The sequence below is a fragment of the Dendropsophus ebraccatus genome, chromosome 2 (assembly GCF_027789765.1).
Source record: "Dendropsophus ebraccatus isolate aDenEbr1 chromosome 2, aDenEbr1.pat, whole genome shotgun sequence".
Lineage (NCBI taxonomy): Eukaryota > Metazoa > Chordata > Amphibia > Anura > Hylidae > Dendropsophus > Dendropsophus ebraccatus.
Genome location: NC_091455.1, coordinates 128,564,305 through 128,588,514, shown reverse-complemented (window position 1 = coordinate 128,588,514; position 24,210 = coordinate 128,564,305). Strand labels below are relative to the sequence as shown.

The following is a 24,210-nucleotide window of genomic DNA, read 5'->3' as shown; positions in this document are numbered from 1 at the left end:
CATAGCATTGATCAGTGTTATATGCGATCATTGAATAGAGCCTGCCTGTGGCAGACTCTAAGCACTGATCACACATTTGACTGCCGGGAGAAGGTAAGAGGCCCTTAGTTAGAACCAGGGCTGTGGAGTCTGAGTCGGAGCTAGTTTTGGCTGGAGTCGGAGTCGAAAAAAATGTACAAACTCCGACTTCAGCTTTAAAAAAAAAATCTTAGAACAATTTAGAACTGAGTTTTGATGTGAATTTTTGCTAAAGTTTTGCTCATCAATACATATTATGAGCAACTGGCCCTATTAGATAAGGGGGGTCGGGGAAAAGTTGTCAGTCACTACTGTATTTGGCAGTTTGTTTCTGAGCTGGAAGGGGGGGGGATCTGTGCTGTCCTCTTCCTGGATGCTGGATGACTATATATGAGCAGCAGTGTAATAAGAAGATATCCTGTGTAATATAGAGAAGGAGGAGAAGCCATAAGTAGTGTAGCAGTAACCTCTGTCTTCATTGTGGTGTTTTTCTTCAGTGTTCTATGGCTGCAGCAGGCTGTGTGTGTATGCTATGGCTGCAGCAGGCTGTGTGTGTGTGTGTGTGTGTGTGCTATGGCTGCAGCAGGCTGTGTGTGCTATGGCTGCAGCAGGCTGTGTGTGTATGCTATAGCTGCAGCAGGCTGTGTGTGTGTGTGTGTGTGTGTGCGTGTGCTATGGCTGCAGCAGGCTGTGTGTGCTATGGCAGCAGCAGGCTGTGTGTGTGTGTATGCTATGGCTGCAGCAGGCTGTGTGTGTATGCTATAGCTGCAGCAGGCTGTGTGTGTGTGTGTGTGAGATGGCAGCAGCAGGCTGTGTGTGTGTGTATGCTATGGCTGCAGCAGGCTGTGTGTGTATGCTATGGCTGCAGCAGGCTGTGTGTGTGTGTGTGTGTGTGTGTGTTATGGCTGCAGCAGGCTGTGTGTGTGTGTGTGTATGCTATGGCTGCAGCAGGCTGTGTGCGTATGCTATGGCTGCAGCAGGCTGTGTATGTGTGCAATTGTACTATGGCTGCAGCAGGCTGTGTGTGTATGCTATAGCTGCAGCAGGCTGTGTGTGTGTGTGTGTGTGTGTGAGATGGCAGCAGCAGGCTGTGTGTGTGTATGCTATGGCTGCAGCAGGCTGTGTGTGTATGCTATGGCTGCAGCAGGCTGTGTGTGTGTGTGTGTTATGGCTGCAGCAGGCTGTGTGTGTGCTATGGCTGCAGCAGGCTGTGTGTGTGTGTATGCTATGGCTGCAGCAGGCTGTGTGCGTATGCTATGGCTGCAGCAGGCTGTGTATGTGTGCAATTGTACTATGGCTGCAGCAGGCTGTGTGTATGCTATGGCTGTAGAAGGCTGTGTGTATGTGTGCTATGGCTGCAGCAGGCTGTGTGACTATGTGTGCTATGGCGTGCCCCCACACCTACAGTGACCCCTCTATATCATTATGTGTGACTTCTCTATATCACTATGTGTGACCCCTCTATAGCACTAAGTGTGACCCCTCTATATCACTATGTGTGACCCCTCTCTATATCACTATGGCTGACCTCTATAGGTGACTGATCCCTAAAAAATAATACATTTCTACTGGTCACAGACACCTTTCGGTGTATTTACTAAAGGGTGTCTGTGCTGCAGAAATGACCCAGAAAATATAGGACATAGGTCCTATTTCTGGCTGCAATCGTGGCAAGAATGAGACCATAGAAGTCTATTGGTGCTTTCAGTGGGAAGGTATTTTAGGGGGAAAGCTGCAGTGACTACTGGGAAAGTTATTAAGGGGACGGGGAGTTACAGTGACTACTGGGGACGATATTGTGGGGGCTACAGTGATTACTGAGGAAGTTATTGGGGGAGGAGCTGCTGTGACTGATGGCTAATGGGGCTACTGTTGCCACCTAGCCTGCAGTCCATTTGCTCTCAGCCAGTGTTACCTCAGGGAGGCCAGGGCAGTATGTCATGTGTGCTGGCCATATTAAGTAGCCATGACTTGACACAGGACAGCCAGGGTGGGAGCAGCTGAGAATGAGGCTGCTGGATGGAGCAATTACTCCACACTGCAATTATATCAGTTCTTATACACTAATGGAGGCCCACACTGTCATGAAGAGCCGCACCCACTCTCACCTGTATGAACATGGTTGCTATTTTTTTTTTTTTTTATGAAAAAGGTGGCAACTTTATGTAGCGGATGAAGTACAGTGCACCATTCACTACACACACGTGACACAGCGATGGCCGTGCGGTCCTTACCAGGACTGGGAAGGTATGAGGAGCACCGAGCAGGCTCGTCCTATGTGGAGCCCAGAGGCTCCCTATCATCCATGGACCCCTGCACATAACTGGACCCTTCTGCTGGATGCCTAGCTGATGATGACATCATGAAGAAACTTCTTCTGGCTGACAGCCTCCTCCTAGAGGGACCCGTCAGATTACGTCACACAGAAGGAAACTAGACCGTGACTAGCGGACACAACCACCTTCTACAGGAACACGCTAGGTGACGTCACGCTGACAGCTTCCTCCTGTCCCTACACGTCATATGACGTCAGGAAGAAACAAACCATCTATAACATTGCGGATTCCCGTTTCCTGTCCCAGCCCGGTTGTTTACCTGTTGCAGACGCTGCCGGGAGGCTTCTGTGTTCTCTCACGGAGTGCCCCGCGCTGGCCCCGGATCTGAAGGACAGCCTATACTGATACTGAGTAGGAGAAGGGTTAACCCGCCCGTTCTCCTCGCTGTTATTCGCTCCCGGCCTCCCCTCCCTCCCGAGCAGACAGCCTCCCCGTGTGTGAGGACGGTGTCACTGCGCTCCTCGTACAGGCTGTAAATAAGAATCAGGTGACATGCTGCACAGCTCTCCCCACAATACAGAGGAATGGTCGGAGACATGCGGACGGCTCTGTACGGAAAGGGAATATACATGAAAGCCTCGGGCATTTTGCTCCGTTATGTAGGCGCCGTGGCTTAGTTGGTTAAAGCGCCTGTCTAGTAAACAGGAGATCCTGGGTTCGAATCCCAGCGGTGCCTTGTGTTTTTACTGGCAAATTGCTGACACATATTTCTGTATTTCCCCAACAGGCCCCTGCACGGCACACGTGACGCCTTCTCTATTGCTACATAACTCTGTAGTGTTACATAGATTTTACAGTACATTTAGTAACAACACATAGTATATATATCCTGAGAAGAAGTGAGAGTGAAACAATACAGCACTGTCTCATGGATATTGGATGCTACCTGTCAGCCCAGGAAGTTTATAAAGGTGCCTTCATACACACCGGACCCACAGCGGATTTCACGCTGCAAATTCGCAGCAAAATCCGCTGCGCATCCAGTGGCCGTTCATCCCAATGAGAATACATACTCGCAGCGGGACTGACATCCCTCTGCGTGTATGTAAGTTAACACTGCTAGCATCACAGGCAGCGACAGGATTGGCATCACGTTGCACAGGGCACAGGGACAGGTAAATAGGACTTCTTTATTATGATCCCAAACACCTAGCCCCCCCCCCCCCCCCCCCCCCCCCGGATTTTTCACTGATGCCCAGACGTCCCTTTAATTTCTGCCATCTACACAGGACCACGGCTATTAGCGGGCACGGTCCGATCGCCATGCCCGCTAATACAGTAATCGGATGCAGCTGTCAAAGTTGACAGCTGCATCCGATTACCTTCAGGAGCCGTTCCCTGGTGTCTAGTTGGGAGGATCGCTCCTCCAGGACGTTGTCCTGGAGGAGCGATCCACACATCTTACACCGTCCGGGGTCAGCGCCATAATGCCGCTGATCCCGGCTCAGCACTCGATTGCTTCCGACTGCAGCAGCCGGAAGCAATCAATGTGCCTATCTCATCGATCTATGCAGCATAGATCTCAATGAGAGATCAGTGCACTTATACTAAAGGTCCCCCAGGGGGGCTTCTAGTATAGGTGTATAAGTTAAAAAAAAGTGTTTTAATAAAAAGCCCCCTCCCCTAATTAAAGTGTGAACCACCCCCCTTTTCCCATGTTATAAATAAAAATAAACAAATAATTAAACAAACATGTTTGGTATCGCCGCATGCGTAATCGCCCAAACTATTAATTAATCACATTCCTGATCTCGCACGGTAAATGGCGTAAGCGCGAAAAAATTCCAAAGTGCAAAATTGCGCATTTTTGGTCACATCAAATCCAGAATAATTGTAATAAAAAGCGATCAAAAAGTTGCATATGCGCAATCAAGGTACCGATAGAAAGATCACATCATGGCGCAAAAAATGACATCTCACACAGCCCCAGAGACCAAAGGATAAAAGTGCTATAAGCCTGGGAATAGAGCGATTTTAAGGAACATATATTTGTTAACAATGGTTTGAATTTTTTACAGACCCTCAGATACAATAAAAGTTATACATGTTACACATCGTTGTAATCGTAACGACTTGAGAAATATATATAAGAAGTCAGTTTTACCCCAGGGCGAACGGTGTAAAAACGAAAAAAAAAAAAAAGAAAAGAAATGCTTTTTTTTTTTTTTTTTTTTCACCACAGTTTGAATTTTTTTCTGCTTTTGCAGTGTACTTTATGAAAAAATTCAGCCTGTCATTGCAAAGTACAATTAGTGGCGCAAAAAATAAGGGCTCATGTGGGTTTCTAGGTGGAAAAATGCAAGTGCTATGGCCTTTTAAGCACAAGGAGGGAAAAACGAGAACGCAAAAATTGAAATTGGCCCGGTCCTCTAAGGGTTAACCCCTAGGCGACCCTGGATGTACCTGTACGCCCAGGGCCGCCTATGGGTGTTCAGAGCAGGGCCACGCGGCGACTGCACTCTTAACCGCCGCAATCCCGGGTGCCGCATGTAGCCCAGGGCCGCGGCTATTAGCGGGCACAGTGCGATCACCATCCCAGCTAATTAGGTAATCGGATGCAGCTGTCAAAGATGACCTCTGCATCCGATTATTTTATGCAGCCGTTCCCAAGTGTCTAGTGGGGTGGATCTCTCCTCCGGGAAGTTGTCCCGGAGGAGCAATTTACACGTCCTGCTCGGGCTGGGGTCTGCGCCGTAATGGCGCTGATCCCAGCTCGGCACTCGATTGCTTCCGGCTGCAGCAGCCGGAAGCAATTGAGTGCCTATCTCATCGATCTATGCTGTATTACTATACAGCATAGATCTCAGTGAGAAATCAGTGTGCATATACTAGAAGTCCCCCAGGGGGGCTTCTAGTATATGTGTAAAGGGGAAAAAAAGTGTAATTATTAATTAAAAAAACCTCAAAATTCCGTATTTTTGGTCGCATCAAATCCAGAAAAATTGTAATAAAAAGCAATCAAAAAATCACATATGTGCAATCAAGGTACCGATAGAAAGTAAACATTATGGCGCAAAAAATGACACATCAGTCAGCCCCATAGACCAAAGGATAAAAGCGCTATAAGCATGGGAATTGAGCGATTTTAAGGAACATATATTTGTTAACAATGGTTTGAATTTTTTACAAGCCATTACATAATATAAAAGTTATACATGTTACATATCGTTGTAATCGTAACGATTTTAGGAACATATATAACAAGTCAGCTTTACCCCAGGGCGAACGGCGTAAAAAATACCCTCCAAATACACATTGAATTTTTTCCTGCTTTTGCAGAGTACTTTATGAAAAAATACAGCCTGTCATTGCAAAGTACAATTAGTGGCAACATGTGGGTTTCTAGGTGAAAAAATGCAAGTGCTATGGCCTTTTAAGCACAAGGAGGAAAAAACTAAAACGCAACAATTGAAATTGGCCCGGTCCTCCAAGGGTTAAGTCAACCAACCTAAGGGCCCTTTTACACTGAAAGATTATCTGACAGATTATCTGCCAAACATTTGAAGCCAAAACCAGGAATGGATTTGAAAAGAGGAGAAATCTCAGGCTTTCCTTTATTACCTGCTCTCTGTTTATAGTCCATTTCTGGCTTTGGCTTCAAATCTTTGGCAAATAATCTGTCAGATAATCTTTCCGTGTAAAAGGGCCCTAAAGCATCTTAGGGCCCTTTTACACGGAAAGATTATCTGACAGATTATCTGCCAAAGATTTGAAGCCAAAACCAGGAATGGATTTGAAAAGAGGAGAAATCTCAGGCTTTCCTTTATTACCTGATCTCTGTTTATAGTCCATTCCTGGCTTTGGCTTCAAATCTTTGGCAGATAATCTGTCAGATAATCTTTCCGTGTAAAAGGGCCCTTACTGTCCTAATGATATGCCTACAGTTAGAAGTGGTGCTTGAATGTCTTCTAGGCTGCAGGGCAGCATCATGCCTTTGTAAACAAGAAGCCAGGAGCATGTTTGTCAGGTTTTGAGTTATGGCTGGAAGAAATCATCCTTTTGGTCTGGACCAGATGAAGAAGAAAAGGGAAAGCAAACTAGGAGCTTCAGACTTTCAAGTCACTGAATATAACTCACCTGTTAAAATCTTCTTTTTATTTCTTCAAACACATAAAAGCCATCCGCTCGACTTGAGGATGGTGGGAACGCCAAACACCTTGAAGTCACGGGCGTGACAGCTGCTTCGTGCTTTGCTAGCGCTTCTCAGACGTCGCAGACTTTTATGTGTTTGAAGAAAAAAAGAGAAGATTTTAACGGGTGACTGCGCTCCCTATTATCTCTTTCATATACAGTGTTACCTTGGTTTAAGAGTAACTTGGTTTAAGAGCGTTTTGGTTTAAGAGCTCACTGTTTTTAAAAATTGTGACTTGGTTTAAGAGCATTGCTTTGGTTTAAGAGCTCCCTGGACTGGGTGGGAGCACGAATGGGGGAGGGGCATGGTCTGCATAGCGGGGTCTACAGCACTGTACTCCGACCCAGGAAGTCTCCCTCACCTTCCAAATCATAGCAGATCCACTCCAGGCTGGGGCTTACATCAGGGGACAGGACTGTGGGGGTAATCTCTTCATAGCTGTAACCCCTCTCTCTCTCTGGACAGAGAGTGCTGTTATACTGTGCTCGCATCTGCCCTGCTCATTTCTTCATGCTCACTGCAGTCTCTGTCCTCCCTTGTGTTTCCCATCCTCCTCATTACTGTACAGTAACTTATAATATCACATATTCTGCTGTTTCTGAATGTTTGTTTCATTAGATTTACCTGTTATTCAGAATAATAAATCATTATTTTTGGAGTGTGGAACCAATTGTTTGCATTTCTATGATTTCTTATGGGAAATTTTACTTTGGTTTAAGAGCGGATTTGGATTACAGTCCCGGAACGAATTATGCTCGTAATCCAAGGCACCACTGTATTTCTATAAGATAGTTGGACTTTAATTAAATAGAGCAGCACCAAGATACCCATATTTATATACACCTGTAACCTCACCTTATTCCATTTAATATACACACCCGTAGTGCCGATACTGTGCCTTTAAGTGACTATTATGTTTTGTTGTTATGCTGTAAAACAAAGCTGAACTTTATAACAACAGTGACACTTTAATCTCACCCAATTTGTGCACAACTAAGGTAAGTCTAGCCAACTTGTGTATGCACTAATAGGGGGATTAATTACTAGATGGGGGGGCTGACTACTATATGGGGCACTATTTGGGAGACTGACTACTATGTGGGGCACTATTGGGGACGGTGTCAGGAATGCTGTACGCACACTTTAGTAAATATCAAGGTTGGCCCACAACTTTTTTTTAAAACTTTTGCCCACTGTGTATTTGAGTTTGACACCCCTGGTCTCTGTATATGGTCTATAGTGGTAATGGTAGGTAATGGTGTAGCAATATTATTCAAGAATTAAGTAATGGTATCGTTAGTCAGGGCCGTCTTTCCCATTGGGCAGGGTAGGCGGCTGCCCGGGGGTCTATGACTCATGGGGGGCCCCAGTGGCAGTCGCCTACCCTGCAGAAAGGGAAAGACCAGGGACGGGCTGGGCCGGTTTTCCTCACCATTGAGTGGGGCAGTAGTTGAGACTGAGAGAATAGCGTGGCCGCCCGCCGCGCTATTCCCTCAGTCTCTTCCGGGCCTCAGTGATCCCTCAGGAGCCGCAGACGTGCCGTGCGCAGGCACGTCTGCAGACACCTACATCAGGTCCCCAGCGGTGACGTCACTTCCCTGACGCGCCGCTGAGGACCTGAGAGTGGAGAGAGGAGCCGCCGTGCTGCAGACTGAAGATGAGTTGTATTCTTTTTTTTTTTTTTTTTAAACCCCATCACATGTGGCCACACGGGGGGGGGGGGTTGAGATGCACAGGGGGGGGGGGGGGCTATTCTTTATGGGAGGATGCATGGGGGGGGCTATTCTATATGAGGGGGGATGCACAGGGGGGCATGCACAGGGGGGCTATTCTACATAGGAGGATGCACGGGGGGACTATTCTATAAGGGGAGATATACAGGGGGGCTATTCTACATAGGGGGATGCACGGGGGGGCTATTCTATAAGGGGAGATATACAGGGGGGCTATTCTACATAGGGGGGTGCATGGGGGGCTATTCTATATGGGGGGGTGCACAGGGGGGCTATTCTATAAGGGGAGATATACAGGGGGGCTATTCTACATAGGGGGATGCATGGGGGGCTATTCTATAAGGGGGATGCACAGGGGGGGCTATTCTATAAGGGGGATGCACGGGGGGTATTCTATATGGGGGGATGCAGGGGGGCTATTCTACATAGGGGGATGCACAGGGGGGGCTATTCTATATGGGGGGATGCACAGGGGGGCTATTCTATATGGGGAGATGCACAGGGGGGGCTATTCTATATGGGGGGATGCAGGGGGCTATTCTATATGGGGGGATACATGGGGGCTATTCTATATGGGGGGATGCAGGGGGGGCTATTCTATATGGGGGGGATGCAGGGGGCTATTCTATATGGGGGGATGCACAGGGGGGGCTATTCTATATGGGGGGATGCACGGGGGGGCTATTCTATATGGGGAGATGCACAGGGGGGCTATTCTATATATGGGGGGATGCAGGGGGCTATTCTATATGGGGGATGCATGGGGGCTATTCTATATGTGGGCATGCAGGGGGGGCTATTCTATATGGGGGATGCAGGGTGGCTATTCTTCATAGGGGGATGCACGGGGGGCTATTCTATATGGGGGGATGCAGGGGGGCTATTCTACATAGGGGGATGCACAGGGGGGCTATTCTATATGGGGGATGCACAGGGGGGCTATTCTATATGGGGAGATGCACAGGGGGGCTATTCTATATGGGGGGATGTAGTGGGCTATTCTATATGGGGGGATGCATGGGGGCTATTCTATATGGGGGATACAGGGGGGGCTATTCTATATGGGGGGATGCAGGGGGGGCTATTCTATATGGGGGGATGCACAGGGGGGCTGTTCTATATGGGGGGGATGCACAGGGGGGCTATTCTATATGGGAAGATGCACAGGGGGGCTATTCTATATGGGGGGATGCAGGGGGCTATTCTATATGGGGGATGCATGGGGGCTATTCTATATGTGGCCATGCAGGTGGGCTATTCTATATGGGGGATGCAGGGTGGCTATTCTATATGGGGGGATGCAGGGGGCTATTCTATTTCTTTTTCCCCACACGGGCTGCACAGCACAAGGTTAGGGGGGAGGGGGATGCGGGGACTTGATCTTGTGTGCGTGTGGGGGGGGGGGGCAGTCCACAGCTGTGCCCAGGGGCCCATAGTTTTGTTAAGACGCCCCTGTCGTTAGTAATATCTTTCTGTATAAAGTAATGTATGCAGCTGTAAGATTACCTTTCAAGGGAATCAATCACTGCTAAATTGTGTCTGAAGCTATACATACACTGTAATATAGCCCATAGCAACATATACTTACAGTGGTGCCTTGGATTACAAGCATAATTCGTTTCAGGACCGTGCTTGTAATCCAAATCGCTCTTAAACCAAAGCAGATTTTCCCATTAGAAATTACTGAAATACAGACAATTTGTTCCACACCCCAAATATAATGATTTCTTTTTATTCTGAATAACATGTAGAACAGATGAAACAAACAATGAGAAACAGCTGAATATGTCATATTATAAGTTACTGTACAATATAGTATTAGCATGTTGAGTATAATGTAGAGCCAGAGCATAAACCTAAAAAAAACTGCAGCAGTTTGTAGATACATGTCACGGCCACGGCGGCGTTCCGTGCTCCGGGCCGCCGCCGCGACCTCCCTCTGCCCCATGCAGCCGGGGTCCTTGCGCAGGGACCCGACGCTGCTACCTGTTCGGCCCCGGGGGGCGCCTTACCTCGCCCCGGTCCTGTCTCCGTCTGTGCCGGCCGGCTGTCTCTGATTTAAAGGGCCAGTCCGCCCCTAATTGGTTAGTTGCACTAATCACTCCCTATAAATTCCAGCCCTGCCCCACTACAGGTGTTGGAGCCTCTGCATGCTTCCCATAGCGTTTGGCCCAGCTCCCTGTTGTTCCTGACCGTAGTCCTTGTTCCTTGTTCCTGTCCGCAGACCCTGTCCCTAGTCCTTGCCTGCTGCCTTCCCATTGTTCCTGAGTCCTGTCCGCCACCTGCGATTACGCCTACTGACCTCTGCCTGCACTATCTCCTGCCTACTACTCCTGCCACGCCTCGCCTCGCCTGCCGTCACTAGCAACCAAGCCAGGGGTAGCGACCTGGGGGTCGCCTGCCGCAGCAAGTCCATCCCGACTTGCGGCGGGCTCTGGTGAAAACCAGCGGCCCCTTAGACTCCGCTCCCCGGTGAGGTTAGTGCCATCGCTAGTGACGGTTCAGTGGATCCACTACTCCAGGCGTTACAATACAGCATCACAGCGCTTGCCGCGGCACGCCGCGGTCTCGCTGTGGTTAGTGGCCCTTGGTCCCCCCACACCTTTCGCCGCAGCAGGGCTGTCAGCCCTGGCCACGGCTGTACGGTGTATTCCTGCTCTGCTGCCTCTGCCCGCTCACTTCGGCGCGCCGTCCTCTAGGGCGCACACGCGCCGTCTCTGCTTAGTAGTTGCACCAACAACCTCCCCTATAAATGGACACCTGCCCTGACCTTCCCTGTTGGAGCCTCTGCATGCTTCCATAGTGTGGTCCCAGCTCTCCGTGTTTCCTGCAGGAGCGTGAACTGAACTGGCCTCATCGCACGTTACGATTGGCACCAGCTTTTCAGAAGCCAGTTTCTCCTGTGTCCTCGCCAACTCCTAAGGAACCCATGTAGGTGGAGAGAGTTTGCCTGAGGAGAGAACTCGTCATCGGGAGCAGAACCTCTGTCTTTACTGCGCCAGTCCTGACCTTTTCTGCCTATACTTTCCCCAGCTTCCTGGGGTTCACAAATTATTATCTGCAATTTATTCCACATTTCTCCACTCTGGTCACGCCGATTGTGGTCCTCACCAAGAATGCAAACCCTGGGCAGTGGTCAACTGAGGCTGAGCAAGACTTTACTAAATTGAAGGCTGCCTTTGCTTCCGCCCCGGTTCTGTCCTGACCTGATCCCGCCAGGCCATTCTGTTTGAAGGGGGATGCCTCTTCTGTGGGAGCCGGAGACGTTTTTACCCAGAAAAACTGGGGTCAGAATTGGGGTCATTCCTCCTTGGTTGCTGGCCACCCTAGAATACTTAAAGGGGTAGTGCGGCGCTCAAAAATTATTCACATAATAACACACATTACAAAGTTATACAACTTTGTAATGTATGTTATGTCTGTGAATCGCCCCGTACCCCGTGTCCCACCACCCCCACCCGTGTACCCGTAAGTGTGGTGCATTATACATTACCTGATCCGTGTCGAGGGCCGTCCGCCATCTTGTGCCAAACGTCATCTTCGGATGGACGGCCGAGTCGCTGCTGGCCATCCCCCCTTCGCCGCGTCACAACTGTGCTCAGCCGCGATTGGCTGAGCACAGTTATGCTCAGCCAATCGCGGCTGAGCGGCTGAAGACACGGCCGCGTTATCAGCTGCTCAGCCGCGATTGGCTGAGCACAGTTATGCTCAGCCAATCGCGGCTGAGCATCAGATGACGCTGCAGAGGACGGCCGGCATTCAGGACAGTCGGAGCTGTTCGCCGTCCGCCTGAAGAAGACGTCACTCGCTGAAGATCGGAGACGGGTGTCGGCACGTGACAGCTGAGTATAGCGCACCATACTTCCGGGTACACGGGTGGGGGTGGTGGGACACAGGGAAGGGGGCCATTCACAGACATAACATACATTACAAAGTTGTATAACTTTGTAATGTGTGTTAGTCTGTGAATAATTCTTTACCGCCGCACTACCCCTTTAAGACCAGACAATTGATATCTTTTCATTACTGGTGGCCCAGTCTTTCTCGGGATATCAGAGACTTTGTGGCATCCTGTTCCACCTGTGCCCAGAACAAGACCACTCATCAGAGGCCAGCCGATTTACTCCTGCCTTCGCCAATTCCCGAGAATCCCTGGACACACATCATTATGGACTTTGTTACAGATCTCCCTCCTTCCACTGGTAACACAGTCATCTGGGCGTTCACTGATCGGTTTTCCAAGATGTCCCATTTTGTGCCATTTCCCGGTCTGCCTTCCGTTCCTTGTCTAGTCAGTCTTTTCTTACAGCATGTCTTTAGGTTGCATGGCCTTCCTCAACATATCGTTTCAGACAGAGGACCTCAGTTTGTTTCCAGATTTTGGCGTGCTCTCTGTTCTCAACTCCAGGTGAAGTTGGACTTCTCTTAAGCTTACCATCCCGAGTCCAATGGACAGGTCAAGAGAGTCAACCAGATTCTGGGGAGCTATCTAGGGCATTTTGTCTTGGCTCGCCAGGACAACTGGTCCAGCCTACTTCCCTGAGCAGAGTTCTCCTATAATCACCTGGACTCTAGTTCCACTGGTAAGTCACCATTCTTCATTGTCTATAGTCGACATCCACTTCCCCTTTGCCTCTGTCCTCATCCTCTGAGGTACCAGCTGTGGACGAACTGGTGATTGACTTTAAGTCCATCTGGGAACAAACACGGCAATCCCTTGTTCGTGCAACAAGTCAGATAAAAGCCCAGGCAGACAAGAGGAGGAGACCATCTGTAGCCTTCACTCCTGGCAAAAAGGTTTGACTTTCTGCCAAATATATGTCTCAAGATCCACAGTTACAAGTTGGGGCCACGGTTCCTAGGACCATTTGCGCTATCTAAAGCGTATCAACCCGGTCACCTACAAGCTTCGCCTGCCTCCCACCATGCAAATTCCCTCTCCTGGAGCCGATGGTCTTCAACCGCTTCTCACGGAAAACCATCTCAGCATGCAGCATCTTCTGACATCTATTCTGTCAAGGACATTCTGAACATGAAGACAGTCAGGGGAAGACGGTTCTACTTGGTTGACTGGAAGGATTTTGGCCCAGAAGAAAGATCCTGAGAACCTGGATGCAACATCCTAGACAAGGACTTCATCAAAAAGTTCTTGCAGGCAAGAAAGAAGGGGGGGGGGAGTACTGCCACAGTGGCGGCCGCGGCATGCCGTGAATCCAGCTGCCTGCCTGCTAGCCTACTGTTCCTTCTACACCTCGTCTGCTGTCACTAGTAAGCCAAGCCAGGGGTAGCGACCTGGGGGTCACCTGCCACAGCAAGTCCATCCCGCCTTGCGGTGGGCTGTGCTGAAGACCAGCAGACCCTTAGACTCTGTTCCCTGGTGCGGCTTACGCCATCGCTGGTGACAGTCCAGTGGATCCACGACTCCAGTCGATACATAGAGGATGGATCTTCAGAACCCCATAATGCATTAATGTAGTAAAACAGGCTAAAATAGAGAAGCAGGGCTGCTGTCAGAGGTCTGTGTGGTCACATGACAGCAATGGGGAAGGTGTGTGTGTTCAGCATGAACCAATCAAGAAGTGAGACTCAGAGACAGTGCTCAGAGCCAGGGCCGCTTTAACCAGAGGGCACATGGTGCACGAGCAGGCCGTCCGTTGCTATGTGCGACCAGTGCGGTCGCACAGGGCTCCGGCCACCAGCCTGTCAGGGGGGAGCGCCATGGATGGGTAATCTACTTACCCCTCCATGGCGCTCCCTGCAGGGCCCCCCCGTCCGCCGCTGCCCCTGCCCGCCCGCTGCTGCTGCGGCGCTTCAGCAGCAGCTATACTGACAGAGAGAGAGCCATTGGCTCCCTCCCTGTCAGTCACTCTTGTGGCCGCACTTCCTGCGGTCACAAGAGGCCGCACTCTCCCTCTAGCGCCCGACGTCACTAGAGCGTCGGCGCAAGGGTAAGGGGAGTGCTGCCTCTTGTGACCGCAGGAAGTGCGGCCACAAGAGGTAAGAGAAGAGGAACGCGTGGACCTAGGTGAGTAAAAGTGTTTGTTTTTTTCAATGTTATATGGGAGGGGGAGCGCATATGCTATTGGGGAGCACAGGGGGCTATATACTATGGGGGGGCGGCTATATACTATGGGGGAGCACAGGGGAGCTATATACTATGGGGGGAGCACAGGGGCTATATACTATGGGGGAGCACAGGGGGCTTTATACTATGGGGGAGCACAGGGGAGCTATATACTATGGGGGAGCACAGGGGGCTATATACTATGGGGGAGCACAGGGGGCTATATACTATGGGGAGCACAGGGGAGCTATATACTATGGGGGAGCACAGGGGGGCTATATACTATGGGGGAGCACAGGGGGCTTTATACTATTGGGGAGCACAGGGGAGCTATATACTATTGGGGAGCACAGGGGAGCTATATACTATTGGGGAGCACAGGGGGCTATATACTATGGGGGAGCACAGGGGGCTATATACTATGGGGGAGCACAGGGGGCTATATACTATGGGGGAGCACAGGGGAGCTATATACTATGGGGGAGCACAGGGGGCTATATACTATGGGGGAGCACAGGGGCTATATACTATGGGGGAGCACAGGGGGCTTTATACTATGGGGGAGCTATATACTATGGGGGAGCACAGGGGAGCTATATACTATAGGGGAGCATAGAGGAGCTATATACTATTGGGGAGCACAGGGGAGCTATATACTATTGGGGAGCACATGGGAGCTATATACTATTGGGGAGCACAGGGGGCTATATACTATGGGGGAGCACAGGGGGCTATATACTATTGGGGAGCACAGGGGGCTATATACTATGGGGGAGCACAGGGGAGCTATATACTATTGGGGAGCACAGGGGAGCTATATACTATTGTGGAGCACAGAGGGCTATATACTATTGGGGAGCACAGGGGTCTATATACTATTGGGGAGCACAGGGGTCTATATACTATGGGGGAGAGAACAGGGGGGCTATATACTATTGGGGAGAGCACAGGGGGGCTATATACTATTGGGGAGAGCACAGGGGGGCTATATACTATTGGGGAGAGCACAGGGGGGCTATATACTATTGGGGGGACAGCACAGGGGGGCTATATACTATTGTGGGAGAGCACAGGGGGACTATATACTATTGTGGGAGAGCACAGGGGGGCTATATACTATTGGAGAGCACAGTAGGGCTATATACTATTGGGGAGAGCACATGGGGGGCTATATACTATTGGGGGAGAGCACAGGGGGGCTATATACTAATGGGGGAAGGCACAGGAGGGCTGTATATAACTGGAGGAGCACATGAGGGTCTATATACTACAGGGACACCTTAAAACTATGGAGGCACAGAGGGGTATAACTATGTATGGGTACAGAGGGGTGTAACTACTGTATAGGGGTACAAGGGACCTAACTACTGTATGTGTTGGAGCCTAAAATATTTCTCTGGCAGATTCTGGAGAGAAGATTCACAGCCAGGAGAAGACTTCAAGGTGGCCCAGGCTGGATGGAAAGAAAAAGAAAAGGTGACAGACTCTGATCGGAGAAGACGCCCCCGGTGAGTCACTGGATGTAACTGCACTCTGTTATAGGGTTGTAGTGTTAGGGGTCATGATATGGCTGTATTATGTAATGGTATCATTGGTGATATCTTTCTGTTTTGTTTAGTGCAGTTTTTATGTAATATGTAATCACTGTATGGTGGAAATAGTGTTATAAGGTAACTACTGTATGTATTGGGGCTCTTGATACAGTGTGGGGGCAAATTCAGTACATTATACAATGTGCCAAAAGGGAAGGGGGGGGGCACTCTTGAGGGCTGTGCACTGGGCCCACCAATGTATTAAAACGGCCCTGCTCAGAGAGCACTGTCAGAGGACAGTGACAAAAAAACTTTTCTATCCAGCAGTGTGAATGGAGGCACTTTATAGCAGCAGTGTGTATAGCTGAGTGTAAGTGCAGGTACATTATAGCAGCAATGTGAAAGGCTGAGTGTAAGTGTAGGTACATTATAGCAGCAGTGTGTATAGCTAAGTGTAAGTACAGGCACATTATAGCAGCAGTGTGTATAGCTGAGTGTAGGTGGAGGCAGATTATAGCAACAGTATGTATAGCTGGGTGTAAGTGCAGGCACACTATAGCAGCAGTAGACCATCCTATGCAGACCACACCCCTCCCTCGCTACCCCTCCCACCCAGTAAAGGGAGCTCTTAAACCAAAGCAATGCTCTTAAACCAAGTTACAATTTTGAAAAACCGTGAGCCCTTCTTGCAAAACACTCTCAATCCAAGTTACTTCTAAACCGAGGTACCACTGTAATTGTTATGAGCATTACTCCTATTCTCTAAAAATAAACTTTGTAAAAGTCCTACATTGTATATAAATGATACTGATACTATAACCAAATAATATCTAGTTACAGGGCAGGTATCTGAAGCGGGTCTCGCCGCGAATTTGCAGCAAGAAAACCGCTGCGGGAGTGTGTTTGTACCCTAAAATTTTAGCTATGACCCTAATGTGCAAGGGGTGCTCAATAAGTTATCTATCTGAAGATAAAAACTAACTTTTGGGAGAAAATTAACCTTGCTCTTCAATGGAGTCACTTTGCTTCCAGTGAATAAACCTTGTTACTGCCTCTCTGATTGCATTATCTGCAAAATCATCAGTAAATTGTTATCCCCATTACAAAAGAAAAAGTAATTACTGGGACCCAGGTCCACATCCCTCACTTTGTAGACCCACACTTTACGGCACTGCACTCCCACACTTGGAGTTACTCTAAAATTAAAGAGTGGCCATACCCTACCCATAACCTGGCCCTAGGCAGAAGCTATAGAAAAATAAGCTTATAAAAATGGGCAGGACATGGGGAAAAATGTTGCATGCTGCGCTATGTCCGCCACTTGTTCCTACATTCCTACATTCTTAGGTGTCTCCATGATGTCCTTTTAGTGGTAGGTCACTATAAGCCTAGCCTGATACTGATGTGGAAATAAAAGGTCTCCCAGCATGTGAAGCTATATAGGTATTGGGCATTGTGTCTTTTAGCGGTTTTTGACTTTTCTCAAGGGGTGGTCCAAAGTGGAAAAGGTTGAAAAAAAAACACTATAGGCTGATATGGGGTTCCAGAACAGGCTATAACTCTTTCTGGCTGTCCAGCCATGATAGGAATTTCGCGATGGCTGGAAGACCACAGGTTGTGTTCCACTGTACGGCTGCAGGGGTCCCAATAACTCAGTGACAGATGCTTGGTCTGTCACTGAGCACCTAAAATGCAGTGATTGCTGTAGATTAAGGGGTTAATGAGAGTCGGCTGTGGGATCGCAGCTGACTCTCATTACCTCCAGGCCCCAAACATTGATGTGAGCGGGATCGCTATCTCTGCAGCGCTCCCGCTTACATCAGGAAGCCCCCTGTAGTCAGGAATGTATATATACATTATTACTGCACGGGGTATCTGCAGTAGGAACGTATATATACATGTTACTGACAGGAAGGGGTTAATATAAAAACTTGATTCAAACAATGGGTCATTTTCTGATGACACATTGCCTTGAAGTATCATTAGGTCTAGTTGTTCTGTATTCAAATGTAACACTTTACTTGAAGTCTTAAAGGGGGTTCTGCACATGTTTGTGATGTTCTATTGCATTTCTGTGCCTACAAATTGTTTGCTATTCACTGACAGGTAGCATGTGCTAAAGGATCTGCAAAGGGTTAACCAAGTTTCTATAATTTATGCTGTGTAACTATGCCACCTTCTTGCAGAGGCAACATGTCTGGGTCACCTCCCACTTCTGGGCCCATCAGAGCCTGCTTAAAGTCTCCTCATTCTCCTGAGCTAATGGGTGCTTAAGTTACCTCAGGTCTCTCTTTACTGATAAGGAAGCAGCCCCTGAAGTACATAAGTAGGGATGGAGAGGTTCATGAAGTGGCAGTCTGTTTAGTCTGGCCTAGGTAGTGGGGGAGTTCAGACTGTTTGTTCCTGTATTCCTATGTCCCCAAGTTTCAAAGACATGTGTTTTAAACACCTGAGGTGGGACTCCTTCTGAGGTTTTGCTCATCCATGATTTGAGGTCCTTCATCTCTCTAATCAAGGGTTGGAGAAGTTGCTAATTGCTAAAGTGACCCCCTCCTTCTTTTAGCTTCTGGCTGTAAAGTGCTACATCAGTAGAGTCTAATTCTTTCTGGACAGAGCATCCCTTAAGTAGTCGCCCAAATCTTGGCTCAAGTCTTACTACCAAGTAACTTATCTCAGAGACTAAGGCTAGGTTCACACTGCGTTTTCAGCATCCGTTTAACGGATCCGTTTTTTTTAACGTCCAGAAAAATAGGGTCAGCAACGTTTTTTGGTCCGTTTTGGTCCGCCAAAAAAAACGGATCCGTTTTTTTTTATAATGGAAGTCAATGGAAAAACGGATGCACACAAATGAATCCGTTTTTTGCAATCCGTTTTTCATGCGTTTTTTGCAAAAAACGGATGCGTTAAACGGATGCTGAAAACGCAGTGTGAACCTAGCCTAACCAAGTACATTGAAGGAAATAATTATTTGATCCCTTGCTGATTTAGTAAATTTTCCCACTAACAAAGACATGAAAAGTCTATAATTTTCAAAAATAAAATCCAGAAAATCACATTATATAAATTATAGAAATTTATTTACATTTTGCATAGAGAAAAACGTATTTGATCCCCTACCAACCATTAAGAGTTTGGGCTTTTACAGATCACCTTATCAACTCATCACCTAATTGTCACCTTCTTAAAAGACTTTTGTCCACAGACTCAATTAATCAGTAAGACTCTAACCTCTACCACATGGGCAACAGAAAGAGCTTTCTAAGGATGTCACGGACAAGTATCATAAATCTACACATGGCTGGAAGGGGCTTCAAAACCATAAGTAAGATGCTGGGCGAGAAGGAGACAACTGTTGGTGTAATAGTAACAAAATGGAAGTAATACAAAATGACCATCAATAGACATCACTCTCGGATCAGCCTAAAACTACATGGGGGGGGGGGGGACTTATTAATGATATTAGGGCAGCTGGGATCACTGGTAACACATTACACCGTAATGTATTAAAATCCTGCAGTGCCCACAAAGTCCCACTGCTCAAGAAGGCACATGTGCAGCCCCATCTGAAGTTTGCAAATGAACACCTGAATGCAGTGGCGTAGCTACCGTGGTCGCGGGGGTCGCCGCCGCGACCGGGCCCGCCACAAAGGGCGGCCCGCGGGGCCCATCAGGGCCCCGCAAGGCCCTCCCGATCAATCACTCTTGTGACCGCAAGCATTGTTTTGCTTGCGGTCACAAGAGTCCGACTCCGTCTTCCCCCGGCTGCTGCGCGGCTGCCGGGGGTGTCGCGTCTTATCCCCGGCAGCGCACGCATCCCAGAGCTCCCTGCGCGCCGGAACCGGAAGTCAGGGCCCAAGGCGCGCAGGGAGCTCTGGGATGCGTGCGCTGCCGGGGATAAGACGCGACACCCCCGGCAGCTGCGCAGCATCCGGGGACAGACCGAAGGAGTGAGGATCAACGTGGGAGCGCGTTGTCAGGTGAGTTAAGTTTTGTTTTTTATCAGCCTGCAGGGTGGGGGGAAAGAGGGGGGCATCTATGAGGGTGGGGGGAAAGGGGACCATCTATAAGGGAGGAGGGGGGGTGAAGGGGACCATCTATTAGGGAGGAGGGGGGGGGGTGAAGGGGACCATCTATAAGGGAGGAGGGGGGGTGAAGGGGACCATCTATAAGGGAGGGGGGTGAAGGGGACCATCTATAAGGGAGGGGGGGGAAGGGGACCATCTATAAGGGAGGGGGGAGAGGGGGCCATCTATAAGGGAGGGTGGGGGGAGAGGGGGCCATTTATCAAGGAGGGGGGAGAGGGGGCCATCCATAAGGGAGGGTGAGGAGAGAGGGGGCCATCCATAAGGGAGGGTGAGGAGAGAGGGGGCCATCTATAAGGGAGGGGGTAGAGGGGGCCATCTATATGGAGGGGGGAGAGGAGGCCATCTATAAGGGAGGGTGGGGGAGAGGGGGCCATCTATAAGGGAGGGGGGGGGGAAGGGGACCATCTATAAGGGAGGGGGGAGGAAGGGGACCATCTATAAGGGAGGGGGGAGAGGGGGCCATCTATAAGGGAGGGGGGGAGAGGGGGCCATCTATAAGGGAGGGTGGGGGGAGAGGGGGCCATCTATCAAGGAGGGGGCCATCCATAAGGGAGGGTGAGGAGAGAGGGGGCCATCTATAAGGGAGGACGGGGGGTGAAGGGGACCATCTATAAGGGAGGACGGGGGGTGAAGGGGACCATCTATAAGGGAGGGGGGGGTGAAGGGGACCATCTATAAGGGAGGGGGGGGGGAAGGGGACCATCTATAAGGGAGGGGGGAGAGGGGGCCATCTATAAGGGAGGGTGGGGGGAGAGGGGGCCATTTATCAAGGAGGGGGGAGAGGGGGACATCCATAAGGGAGGGTGAGGAGAGAGGGGGCCATCCATAAGGGAGGGTGAGGAGAGAGGGGGCCATCTATAAGGGAGGGGGTAGAGGGGGCCATCTATATGGAGGGGGGAGAGGAGGCCATCTATAAGGGAGGGTGGGGGAGAGGGGGCCATCTATAAGGAGGGCAACATGGGGGGAGAGGGGCCATCTATTTGGGGGGGGCAACATAGGGGGAGAGGGAATACACAGAGGGGGGCATATATTATTAGGGGGTCACACTAAATGAGGGTGTAAAGGGGTCAATACAAATGTGCAGTATGTATATAGATGAGGATGGTGCCAGAGTGAGGAGACTAATATGTCTGTCTGGCAGATTCTGTGGATTCGTGGCTCGGAGAAGTTCTCATAACGGCTCAGGGCAGATGGAGAAGAAGATGAAAAGGGAAGAACTCCGATCAGAAAAGACGTCTCCTGTGAGTCACCTGATATAACTGCACTGTAATGTATATGGTGTATAGAGCCTGTGTAGAGCTGGGGCCACCTCTATATGACTGGATGAGGTGATTTAGTATACTGGATTTGGTCAGTAACAATATGGTGGTGATGGTAGTGGTTGTGGTGTGGCGGTAATGTTTCCTTCCTATATACTGGTATTACTGGTAATATTGGTCTCAGTATACAGGATTTGGTCAGTAACAGTATGGCGGTAATATGTACGGTGATAATACTCTTCTTCCAATATGCTGGTGTTATTGGTAATATCTGTCTTGGTGTGTGTGTATGTATATATATATATATATATATATATATATACACACACCAATAGCATCACTTGGTCGTGAAAGGAGGGGGGGGGGCCCAAGTTGGCCTCTCGCACCAGGGCCCAGGAGACATTAGCTACGCCCCTGCCTGAATGATTCTGAGAGTGTTTGGGAGAAGGTACTGTTGTCAGATGAGGCAAAAACGGAGCTCTTTTGCATTAATACACTGTGTTTGGAGGAAGTGAAATACTGCCTATGACCCAAAGAACACTATCCCCACTATCAAGCATGGAGGTGGAAACTAGTGATTGGTAGTTCGGATTGATCAGTTCAAAATGAACTAATCTTTTAACTGACCTAAAAGATACAGTTCACTTTCCTGGCAAAGATTAATTCAAAATGAACTACAGTCAGGGGCTCTGTTAATGTCACACTGCCATTTGCTTTTTAGTCCCCTATGCTGGAAAATGAAAGTAATATAAGGGTGGGTTCACACGTACCATATCTACAGCGGATTTCACGATGCAATTTCACAGTGAAATCCACTGCGGATACAATCCCTGTCATTTTCAATGAGAGTACATACTCATCCTATTGTCACATATTGTCATCCTGCTCTGAGTATGTAAATGCCGGCCCCCTGAGGCCCCTGGCTCCCAGAGGTCGTGCCCAGCCAATCAGTGACTGCGGCTGGGCCTTACACTGATTGGCTGAGCGGGCCCTACCACACAGGATAGTCTGTGTGTGTGTGTGTGTGTGAGAGAGAGAGAGAGAGAGAGAGAGACTGAGAGAGAGAGTCTAATGGTGCGTTTACACAGACAGATTTATCTGACAGATCTTTGAAGCCCAAACCCGGAACAGACTATAAACAGGGATCAGGTCATAAAGGAAAGACCGGGATCTATCCTCTTTTCAAATCCATTCCTGGCTTTGGCTTCCAAAATCTGTCAGATAAATCTGTCTGTGTAAACGCACCCTAAGGCTACGTTCACACAGAGCAAAAGGAGCGGATTACGCAAGGAAATATTTCCGCCTGAAATCAACTGACGCTGAATTCCGAGCAGAATATAAGCAGAATGTAAGCAGAATCCCTGCGTATTCTGCTAGGAAAGTGTTCAGCTCGTAATCAGCTCATGACAAATTCAGCGCGGAATACTCGAGGAATCCGCGCTGAATCCGCATGCATTCAGCGCTGAAATTCAGCGAGTATTTGGTGAGTAAACTAGACTATACCAGAACATATACTAGAATCCTCCTCCCCCCTTTTCCCCATTTCCGCGCTGATTCAGCGAGTAATTTCCGCTTGTATTACGCTTGTATTCCGCGCTGAATACGCGCGTATTCCGCGCTGAAACAGAAAATCAGAGCCCCATTGGTTTGTATAGGCTTCCGCTAGCGGAAGAATGAACATGTTCATTCTTCTGGCGGAAAGCGGATTAGTTCAGTGCGGAAATTCCACTGTGTGAACTGCAGAGCAGAATTTCCATTCAACACAATGGAAATTAGCTCTGCACCTATTTTAACGGCTGAAATTTCAGCGCTGATTCAGCGCAGAAATTCAGCTGCTTTTGCTCAGTGGGAACGAGCCCTGAATGAACATGTTCATTCTTCCGCTAGCGGAAGCCTATACAAACCAATGGGGCTCTGATTTTCTGTTTCAGCGCGGAATACGCGCGTATTCAGCGCGGAATACAAGCGTAATATAAGCGGCAATTACTCGCTGAATCAGCGCGGAAATGGGGAAAAGGGGGGGGAGGAGGATTCTAGTATATGTTCTGGTATAGTCTAGTTTACTCACCAAATACTCGCTGAATTTCAGCGCTGAATGCATGCGGATTCAGCGCGGATTCCTCGAGTATTCCGCGCTGAATTTGTCAAGAGCTGATTACGAGCTGAACACTTTCCTAGCTGAATACGCAGGGATTCTGCTTGCATTCTGCTTATATTCTGCTCGGAATTCAGCGTCAGTTGATTTCAGGCGGAAATATTTCCTCGCGTAATCCGCCCCTTTTGCTCTGTGTGAACGTAGCCTAAGTGTGTGAGAGGATGTTTACCCAGCTCACCTGTAGTGTAGCCATCTTGTTAGCCCATAGCTCCAGTCTTGTTTTCCAGCACTGGCTCCTGTATCCTCACTGTGTGCTGTATATGCTACATGCAGCTTTACTGCTTTTCTGCTCCCTCACACATTCACCATAGTCAGTATCTCTAACCACCACAGGTGTCCCTGCTGAGCTCAGTCATATATGTGTGATTTAACTAGACTCTTGATTGGTTCTGGCTCATATAGCTCAGTAGTTGACTGAGTGAGCTACCCTCTCTAATCTTCTGGCATATAGCTCAGTAGGTCACTGATCAGCTCCCTCATACTAGGGGTCAGTACCTGTAACTACCACATGTGTCACTGCTGAGCTCAGTCTTATACATGTGATTGATTCTCCTAATCACATGATAATCTTGTGGCTCATATAGTTCATAGCTCACTGATTGAACGGATTCTCCTGATTTAATCTCTTGTAGCTCGGTAGTTCACAGGTCATATGATGATCACCTATGAGGCTTCTGAGAACACAGAACTATAAGCTGCAGCCATGTTGGTGCCTGTCATTTGTATATTACATAGCACATAAAATGATTGATTGATTGTGCAGAGTTCAGCATGACACTATGAGCTTGTTGTATAAGTGGTCGCATTCACAAAAATTACTAATGAAATTTGATTATTTTACCACAATAATATCTCATCCAAGCAGCTGGAGCTGAAGGCTCCAAGTGTAATAAAGA

At 48.8% G+C, this 24,210-nt stretch overlaps 2 protein-coding genes and 1 non-coding gene across 4 annotated transcripts in view; 2 read left to right on the top strand and 1 right to left on the bottom strand.

Annotated features, from left to right (window-relative positions):
• Positions 1 to 2,767, bottom strand: part of LOC138783515 (carboxymethylenebutenolidase homolog) — a 49,104-nt gene extending 46,337 nt beyond the window's left edge. Inside the window, exon 1 of one of the 2 annotated variants that reach the window (XM_069958308.1) lies at positions 2,614 to 2,767. The gene's annotated coding sequence lies outside the window, so the exon portion shown is untranslated. Of the gene's footprint in view, positions 1 to 2,252; positions 2,444 to 2,613 lie in introns of those variants that run through there. The other variant, XM_069958309.1, reaches the window with a different exon arrangement.
• LOC138783514 (carboxymethylenebutenolidase homolog) overlaps positions 2,327 to 24,210 on the top strand; it is a 55,727-nt gene continuing 33,843 nt past the window's right edge. Inside the window, exon 1 of the mRNA XM_069958306.1 lies at positions 2,327 to 2,705. The gene's annotated coding sequence lies outside the window, so the exon portion shown is untranslated. The remainder of the gene's footprint in view (positions 2,706 to 24,210) is intronic.
• Positions 2,957 to 3,030, top strand: TRNAT-AGU (transfer RNA threonine (anticodon AGU)). The gene has a single exon. It is a non-coding gene; the product is annotated as a tRNA-Thr (tRNA).